At 28.4% G+C, this 10,457-nt stretch overlaps 1 long non-coding RNA gene across 1 annotated transcript; it reads right to left on the reverse strand.

The window, feature by feature from the left end:
- Positions 1 to 1,983: 1,983 nt before the first annotated feature.
- LOC128041308 (uncharacterized) lies at positions 1,984 to 3,839 on the reverse strand. The gene is made up of 2 exons (XR_008196091.1): positions 3,520 to 3,839; positions 1,984 to 3,441 (listed from the first exon to the last, which is right to left on the reverse strand). It is a non-coding gene; the product is annotated as an uncharacterized LOC128041308 (long non-coding RNA).
- Between the last annotated feature and the right edge of the window lie 6,618 nt (positions 3,840 to 10,457).

The raw sequence follows: 10,457 nt of genomic DNA on the forward strand, positions 1-10,457 counted from the left end.
CAAACAAACATTTCCAATGGACTGTAATGCCCTTTGGACTCAAAACAGCCCCTTCAAAGTTTCAAAAGGCCATGATCAGAATTTTTCAACCTATCATGGATCAGACCCTAATCTACATTGATGACATCCTCCTCTACAGCCCTGATGAACAGGATCATGCACTTCTCCTCACCAAATTCAAACAGATTATTCTTGATTTTGGAATAATGCTTTCTGAAAGGAAGATGCAAATCAATAAGCAAGAGATAGAATTTCTTAGGATGATCATCAAAGATGGGAGATACCAGCCATGTCCAAATATTACAGAAGAACTGAAGAAATTTCCTGACAAACATCTCTCTCAAAAGCAGGTCTAACAATTTCTCGGGATAGTTAATTATCTTAGGGATTTTGTTCCCAAGATAGCCAAATTAACAAATCCCCTGAGAAAAATGCTCAAAAAAGATCCACCTCCTTGGAAATTCAAGCAGACAAAAGCTGTTCAGCAGATCAAGGAGAAAACAAGCCATTTACCACCTTTACAGATCCCATATATAGAAAAAAGAATTTTGCAAACTGATGCAAGTGACAAGTATTGGGGAGCCATTCTCTTTGAAGAAAAACATGGAAAGAGACAACTGTGTGGATATAAAAGTGGGAGATTCACATATACAGAAATCCATTATCACTCCACTTTCAAGGAAATTCTTGCTGTGAAATATGGAATTACTAAATTCCAATTTCATCTGACAAGATATCATTTTCTTGTTGAAATGGATATGTCATCCTTCTCAAAGATGCTAAAGTTCAAACAGAAAGAAGTTCCTCATTCCCAGCTTCTCAGGTGGGCAGAATGGTTTTCCAGATTCTCTTTTGATGTCATTCACATTAAAGGGAAAGACAATGTTCTTGCAGATATTCTCACAAGGCTACCTGAAACCACTGAAGAACCCACTCAAATCCAAACCTCAAATCCTATTGAAGTTTTCATGTTTCAAACCTCTTTTTCCTCAAAAGGAAAAAAGAAACAAATCCAACAACCACCTTCACCTTTTTCCCTTCATTGTAAACCAAATTCCCATCTAGACCACCCTCCGGAAGTCTTAAGTCTAATTCTAGAGAAAAAATTCCATAAAGAAGCCATGAACATGATGCTATCATATCAATTAGATGTCTTTAGGAATTTTGGAGGATTATTTCTTAAACCTTTAGGACATCATCCTAATTACCCATTTATAAACCTAATCAAGTTCCAATTTGGTGAGTTTCCTGAAGAATTGAAATGGATGTTTTGGTACTTAACTCATCTCTTTCACATAGGGATTGAGTTCTTTATGCCTGACCTCCAACATTTCTTAACCATGGCTGTCCGCAATGAAGAAACTCCTGAGATGAAAAACCTAGCCACATTTTTAAAATGGTTCTATCCTTTAGAATATTGGGTAGATATGATCATGTTTGAATTTTACAAAAATACCCGTGTCCAATGGATAGTAATCATCTTCTATAAACCTCAATACTTCATGCAACATGGATCGGCGACACAGCTAGCCTCTCTTCCTAGTTCCTGGATCCATAATACATATTTTGAAGAGGTTTATGAGAATCCTTTTGATCTTAAGAAAATTCAGAAATATCTGTGCCAGATTAATAAGATAATTCCCTCAGAGATATGGCCTTCAGGAGAAGCACCATGAGATGTTCAAAGAAATCCACCAACATCCTATCAAAACCAGCTGAAAGAAGCCCTGAATGAATATTGGTCCAACATACCAGATCCAAAAGAATGGTCTCAAGAATATCCTATGCATTGCAGCCAGATAATTCAAGACATGCATGTCTGGAAAGATGAAGAAGGACCAAGTGTTTCACAAGATCCACTTTCCATAAGCAATAATGATAAAGGCAATAATGATGAAGTGATACCACCAGATGACCTGGAAAGAAGGATTGAAAAGCTGGAGCTTAGGTGTTACAGAGCCCGTGAAAAAAAAAGACAGAAAGTGGAAGAACTCAACATCACCTCTGATATTGATACATACTATGATACAGATACAGACGTATCAATAATAGATAGGTTAATATAAAAGCAGATTCCTCCTTATCTGCTAATGTCCTTTATGAAGGAGTCATGTCCTTTATGTCTGTAAAAATGTAAAAGCAGATTCTTTCTTATCTGCTAATGTCCTTTATGAATGAGTCATGTCCTTTGTGTCTGTAAAAATGTAAAAGCAGATTCCTCCTTATCTGCTTATCCTCCTCTATATAAGGATGGAGAAGAGTCGGTTGTAAAAGAAGAACTACCTTTGAAATAAAACCCAGACGAGTTTTAAAAAATCTATGGCTTTCTAAATTCCTCTCATCTCTTCTTACTTGAAAATAGGATTTCTGTGGAAGAAAATCTCTCAAAAGTTTAAGAGTATGCTCTGTGCTTGCCATAATTATGGATCCTGCACATCAGAAATTAAACCTGATAGAAGGTACTATTAGGTTCAGATGAGTTTGAAGAAGGAGTTCAGTGATTAAAGAATTTTAACAGCTAAAAGGCAGTGCCTTGTTGATGGCCAAAAGGATTGAAAAGGCCTGTGTTTTGGCATAGCATACCTGCTGTTAAGAATCGTTAATTGCTGATCTCTTGCTTCTTACTCACCTGCCCTTTATTGGTATCAGAGCGCGAAAAAGTTCAGATTTTCTTTCAATCAGAAAGACTACAATCAAGTAAGATGAGAGTTTTTTGAAAATTTCATAGAATCTCCTAGGTTATCTACTACAAAAGCCCCAATTTCATTACCAGAATCCCCTTTCCGTTCTCATTCTGCTAGAAGAATCTCCTCCCTCTATGAAGTTGAATATTTCACAGAGGAAGAAAAATCCAGGCTACTAATCTTCCTTTAGTAAACCCATACTCCGCTTACCAAAAACCCTCTTTTTCTCCTGTAAAAAGTATAAAGTCTCTTATAACTACCAGAAGAAGAAATGTTAAAGAATATGTCCAGTCCTCTAAATTTGACAAACATCTTATCTATGGAGGCCAAGAAGAACAATTTGTCACTTTAGAGATTCCCTCTCATTTTCCACAACAATGGAGTCAACATGGATATTCTCATATCCATTTTGGAGCAGTCTGATTGGCGTTAAATTATCACGGAACTTCAGGGAAACCTGTAGTATCCAGAATTGCTTTGTTAGATTCCAGATACAAACGCTACCAGGATGCCTGTATTGGAACAGTAGAAGCAACTTTAAGCTCGGGAATGGCCATAGTAACTCTGTTCCCCAACTTTACCATGTCCCTGCAAGATCCCAATTTGTTTGATGCTCTTAAGGTCCAGATCCAGATTATTGGAGCAGAAATGGTTGAATCGGCGGTAACTGCAACCCTGCACTATCAAATAGTGTATAGGGTCCAAGATCATGCCTTCAAGCTGACAAATCAAGGATCTGAAGATTCTCTTTTAATCTCTGTAAACACAAAAGAAGAGCCCCATTGCATTCATGTGCCTAAACAGATACCTAAACAAGAGCTTTTAAAACTCTTACCAGAAAAATGGGTGACCAACTACGAGCAGATCCACCAACATAGCCAGCCGATTAAATCCACCGGAAGTCAAATCACAACAAAAGCTGATGGGACTAGTGAAATCCGATTTGATCACAGTCACCTAAAACAGCTTTCAACACCTCCTGTTTTTACTACTCAAATGATGTTCCAGCCATTATCTACAGAAGAAGTAGTACCAGGACCAGAGGCAAAGCTAATCCAGAGTTTTCAACCAGATGGAAAGCCTTTGTATTATTTCAAAGGTAGTTCTTCTTTTACAACTGACTCTTCTCCATCCTTATATAGAGGAGGATAAGCAGATAAGGAGGAATCTGCTTTTACATTTTTACAGACACAAAGGACATGACTCATTCATAAAGAACATTAGCAGATAAGAAGGAATCTGCTTTTACATAAAAAATTATTTTTTAAAAAAAAAACTTATGATTGAATCATTATTGGAGAAAGTGCAAAGGGATATCAATGAACACTACGAAAAACAAGTATTTTTCATAAATAAATAATTGTTTTAAGTCAGATTGGGTAAAAAGAGCCACCGTCCAAAGACTAGGGACTAGGGAGAAGATAGAATGCTTTTGGCGTATCTGGTAGGACATTTTTTTCTCTTTCATTATTTTGTTGCCAACTTTGCCTTGTGTATGCTCGGTTTAATGCTAACTCCCTATTCCTATTTATTTACCATTTTTCTCTTAAAAAAGTATTCTCTCAAGATAATGGATGCCAGGCTATTTTCTTCCCTTCATCTATTCTTGATTTTTTCAGAATTTTAATTAATTTAATATTTAGATTGAATCTTAAATTGATAAACTATCAATTTGATAATTTATTTAATTTTGAAAAATAATAGGAGAACGGAATTTATCATTATTTCTTTAAAAATTTTAAAATAAAATTCAAATGTTTTAAACGCTTTATTGAAACTATTAAAGGAGTGAGATTGATTCCAAATGAAATGTCAAAAGTTCACTTAATGTGTTATTTATTATTAAGCAAAAGTCTTATTTTTATAAATTAACTTGAAAAAAAAATCAAATGATACCATCAGATACTAAAATTAGATAATAAAATTTGACATAAAATAATTAAAATACAGCAATAACATACGAATGTCTCAATTTTTTAAATATAGATTGTTAATATGAAATTTTATTTGATATATCTTCGTGGTTGAAGTTTTTAGATTCTACAAATTGACTGATGGTTGAATAAGTGTATTATAAGATATAATAAAAAATTAAAAATTAATTATAATATGAGATTTATCATAACGTCAACTCGCTTGTGAAATATAAAAACTCTATTAACCGTGTATAAAAGAATCACCCTTATTAATATATCGAAATTTAGAAAAGTATAAAATATTTTAAACATTACAAAAATTAAAAATAGGCAAATACAACAAATATACAGATTACCAAATATAATTATGTGAAATTATGGTTTTGCCCAAACATGTTTTAGTAAAACCTTTCTTGAATCCTCGCAACACTAACTTGTTCTCGTTGTTGCATTAAAAAATCTTCATAAGATTAGTTAAAAAATCATTAAAACCTAATTAAGAATTGTTCTTAATTGGGTGGTAATCAACAATTAATAATCAACAAAACTGATGATGTGGCATATGAGTATGGCTTTTAATTGAAGACTTGATTGATTTTTAATTATTTTACAATATATTTTTATCATCTAAAAATTTTACAAAGTTTATATAAAAATACTTTTAAAATTATAAAAAATTCTAAATAAAAATGCCAAAAGATTCTAACTTTTCTAAAATAAAAATAAAACTTTTAAAATTTAAAAGATGAATCATTAAACTATTACATAAAAAGTTAAAAATATCATAACACAAATATATGAATATCTCATCACATTGATTTATTTAATTGCTGCTTTAGAGAAATAATTCACTGTCGTTTAAGTGCACAAATAAACATATATAGAGTACCTAAAAATATCATCAATGAAACAACTCAATTACTTGAACTATTTTTGTTTCCTCTTGTCACTATACTTCTATTTAAAATGAAAAGATAATAATTTTGTTCTTATTAAATGCACTACATTTATTTCCTATCAATTTTCCACTCAACAAAAGGCAATCGTATATTTTAATAGATCTTTCTCAAATCTCAATGGTATTTAGTGAGGTGGGACATCTTTTATTATTTATTGATAAATAAAATGCATTGGAATTATCTATAATCATATATTGATAACAAGGAAAAAAACAAACATCCTTACTTAAAAGGTAAAACATATCATCGTCATCATTCCATCCCTGATTGATAAAAGATTTGGCTATGAAACTTCAAAGGTTTATATCCGATTTCTTTTTAAATTGTTTTAGGGTGAGTTTGGATGGGTGGTGCGTTTACCTGCGGTTAGTGTAAAAACAGCGGTGGCAGTGAGATTAGATACTGTAGCGTGAGACAAAAAGTAAGCTAAACGCACTGCACCGCACCCAATCGCCCATCCAAACCCACCCTTAGATTTACATCATTATAGATATGCACAGACAGTGAAATGGAATCAAGTTAAAAAGATTTCGATGAGTATGAGATTTCGTAAAATTTTGGAAAAAATATTATTAAAATATTAGTAAGTTTATGTTTCAATCACTTAATTTTATAAAGTTACAAAATGGTTATTTAACTACTCGAAAATTTTCATTTAAATTATTAAACTATTCAAAAGTTTTTATCTAAGTCATTGAGTTGTCAATTTTTTTATATAAAAAAAGGTTCGATTAACGAGCTTCAAGCAACAATTTGATAATTGATGTTGTAGATCAATACCTCTCAACAAATAAAAGAACATATCTTAAATCTAAGTCAATTTGATGGTTAGTGCTAAAGGTCGGAGAAAAAAAATGTTTGAATTTTAGTTCATTGATTCATAGCTTTCAAAGTTGTTTCATGAAAAAAATTGAACTATAAAAGAGAAGGAGAGAAGAGCTTTCAATTAATGCAGGCAGGGCAAATAGAGAATGCCATACAACGACAATTTTAATAGCATAGTGATTTAAATAAAAACTTTTAAATTATTCAATAATCATTTTATAACTTTTTAAAATTAAGTGACTAAAACATAAATTTACTAATAATTTAATAACATTAACTATAATTTACCCTACAATTTTAGGAGGAAGATAATTAACTACATAAAATCTCTTTTGGGAAGGAGTTGTTTATGGATGAACCCAAAATCCAATGTCAACAAGGATTTTGTTTTAATGAAAGTAATTTGGCATTACATCACATGTTGGGTCAACCAATAACACTATTATTAATATAGCATTATATTATGTTTATATATTATATATAAAAATAGTTATTTTATCTAACATTAAAATAAAATAACCTATTTATTTTTAAATATTTTTAATTGAGTCAAAATTAAAATTCAATTAATATAATTAAATTAAAATTAAAAATTTTATAAACATAATTATACTAAATCAAAATTCATAAATTATATTCATATTAAATATAAAAATTTTATATATTGAATCACAAGTTAAAATGATTTTTTTCAAAACAAAATATTTTTTTCACTTTTGAAAGATCTATTTTCATAAAATATAAATACTACAGGATAACGATATAATTAATTTATTCTATAACAAAAGAGATAGTTTATTCAAAATAATTATAACAATTAATTAAAAGATCTGTTCATCCGTTTTCTTACAATAATGTTAGGGAAAGAACTGCTTCCAAAAGTTATAATTAAAAATATGGTACAAATGAACCTCGTTTGTTGGTATGATAATTAGGATGTTCATGGTTTCAGGTGTGATTTAGGTTTGAGTCGTGCTAGTCATGTTGTTATTAGGGTTTTGCCCTCCTCTTATAATTCACTAAAAATATGGTACAAATTTGTAAAAAAAAGATTTGATATTGAGATTAACTAAAACATAATAAATATATATATATATATATATTGAAGTAATATTTTAGAGTCATGAGTATAATACAACTATTTTCTTATTTAAAACTTGAGAAAAATTATTGAGAGTTATATTTGGGTAATTTAAATAAGAATTTTATATAATTTTTAATTTTATTTTTAAAAAATACAAAAAATGAAAAGAGTTTATTTTGTTATTTTATATTTTTAAGGGTTATTTAATTTTAATTTTAATTTTAAAAGGGGACAAACCTAATGTACAGATAAACCAAAAGTTTAAAAACATTTAATTTTCATTCAATCTAAAAGGGTAATTTCTTCATCAGGTCCTGAACATTTTATATAATTATACTTCAATCTGATGTTGTTAATGGCAACAACGACACCCAAAAAATTTAATTTTTTTAAAACCAGCCAATGATTGGCCCATTATGAATGGTGATGCCACCAATGACAATGATGATATCGAGGTTCATTGTTCAAATTAAGTCATTTTTTTACATAATTTTTAAATATCGATATTCAAATATCCAAAGCTTCAACATTTATCAATAACACTAAATTTTCAAATATTGTTATATGTAATTTTTATATTTTCCACATTCCAAGTGGAACAAATTTTACCTTTTTAGCGAAGTTTAAAGATTAATATTAAATAAATTTTCTACTTTTACTTAATAAGTTGCAACATTTTAATTTTGAGGTTTTTTTTATCTAAATAATACAAAAAATAAAATTAATAATTGAAATGGCATGCCCATTAGATTATTTATCAAAATGGTATGGTTTTATTGGTGCCGCCTGTCAAATTGGCGGCATTGAACTGAAATGTAATGATTTAAAGTATTCAGGAACCTAATAGCAAATTTTCTATTTTGAGCGCTGCTAAAAAAAATGAAAGGGTGCCGCGGGCCCACCAAACCTTAAATGTGGCTAATTGCCTTGTAAGTCCTATTTATTTATTATTTTATTTCCCTTCAACTCATTATATTGTGTTTAAACAAGCCATTAATCTATTTTTGTAGTTAAATAAGCCCTTAACTTATGATTTTTACTCATAAAAGTCCTTTATTTTAATATTAAAGTAAATATATTTTGAGTTTCAAGTTCTTATTTTATTTTTTGTTGATGCAATAAAATTATATACACTTTAACATCAACATAAAATCTAAAAAGTAATCAAAATTTTCAAAAGAGTAGTTAAGAGTATCATGTATATAAGCACTCTCAATAAATTGTAAAATTTTATTTTTTATTTAATAAATTATTCTCATCAAATTTACATCAACATAAAATGCTAATTAATTTATATTTTTTTAAATAACTTTACTTTGGGTAAAATATATTTACTTTAATATTAAAATAAAGAGATTTTATGAGTAAAATTCATAAGTTAAGGGCTTATTTAACTACAAAAATAGGTTAAGGACTTGTTTAAATACAATATAGTAAGTTGAAGGAAAATAAAAAGAAAATAATAAATAAGGAGGGCTTACAAGATAATTAGCCACATTTAAGTTTTCCCGCCCCATACGGCACCCTTTCACTTTTTTTCAGCAGCCACTCAAAATGGAAAAATTGCATATTAAGTTCTTGAATACTTTACATCATTACATTTCAGTCCAGTACCGTTAATTTGACAGGCGGCACCAGTAAAATTATACCATTTTAGTAAATAATCTTATGAGTATACCATTTCAGTTATTAATTTTATTTTTGGTATTATTTAAGTGAAAAACCTAATTTTGATTACAAAAATCAAAATTCTTAAAGGCTACATCATTTACGATAAAATGCTCCATTTTATCTTAACAATTGTGCCCGAGAAAATGTTAAAAGAGAGGCCTAAGAAAGACCGGGGACGTGAGTCCAAAAAGTCTGCTTCGTTATTTTTGAGAAGTAGAAAAAGTAAAAAGCCATTACGTCACTACCGTCAGAAGTTGATTTTCACGTATAAATAAATAAATTGATCCTGAAGAGAAAAAAATAAAAAAAAGTGGTTGGATCATTTTTTTAAACACATTTGTATTTTTCATTTTATTTTGTTTCAAAATTTTTATTTTTATTTTTAAATTGTATTTTATTTAATAAATATATTATTTTCATTTTTTATTTTTAATTCGTCTTTTTAATTAATAAATTTTTATTTATAAAAATAAATAATTATTACAAATTATATAATAAAAATATTTTTTGATAAAATTGATATTTATCATTATATTAAATATATTTTATTTTTTAAAATTTCAACTAATTTTTTGATATATTTTTCTTTATATATAATATTTATATGTCAAATATTTATTTTCTCTACCTATATTGTGGGTATGATGATTTCTAATATTATAAAATCAAATAATTGTTTCAAATATCATTATTATTTATATATATAAAATATGTCAAATATAATTATTTTCATCTACATCATGGGTATGATATTTTAAATATTTTATATGTGAAATATTGTAATTAATTATTTCAAATATCAATATGTGAAATATTTCAAATACGCATACAACAAAATATATAATACTAAAATTTACAACAATCATGATATGGATAGAAAAATAAATATTACATATATAAAATTATATTTACTAAAAATAATGATATTTGACCATTTTATTTTATTTTATAAATAAAATTGTTATTAATTAAACACATTAATTAAAAAAGCTTGAAACAATATGAAATAAAAAATACATACGTGCTTAGAAGATAAATCAAACTTGGGACTCAATGATAAAAATATTATTATTTAGCCATCTAATCAAAAAGTTAATGCGTTACAAACAATAATTAAAAATAAAAGCAAAGTTTCAAACAAAATGAAATAAAAATACAAATGTAAATAGGAGAGAAATCAAATCACTAAATTTAACCATCTAACCAAATGAACTAATATGTCAACAAAATCGAAAGCAATATATTTCCTTAAATACCGAAAAATGTATATTTCCTACATAGTTTTTAAAATCAGCATTTTCTTCAAATTTCCTAGTAT

This window comes from Gossypium raimondii, chromosome 5, assembly GCF_025698545.1.
Source record: "Gossypium raimondii isolate GPD5lz chromosome 5, ASM2569854v1, whole genome shotgun sequence".
In the NCBI taxonomy this organism is placed as follows: Eukaryota; Viridiplantae; Streptophyta; class Magnoliopsida; order Malvales; family Malvaceae; genus Gossypium; species Gossypium raimondii.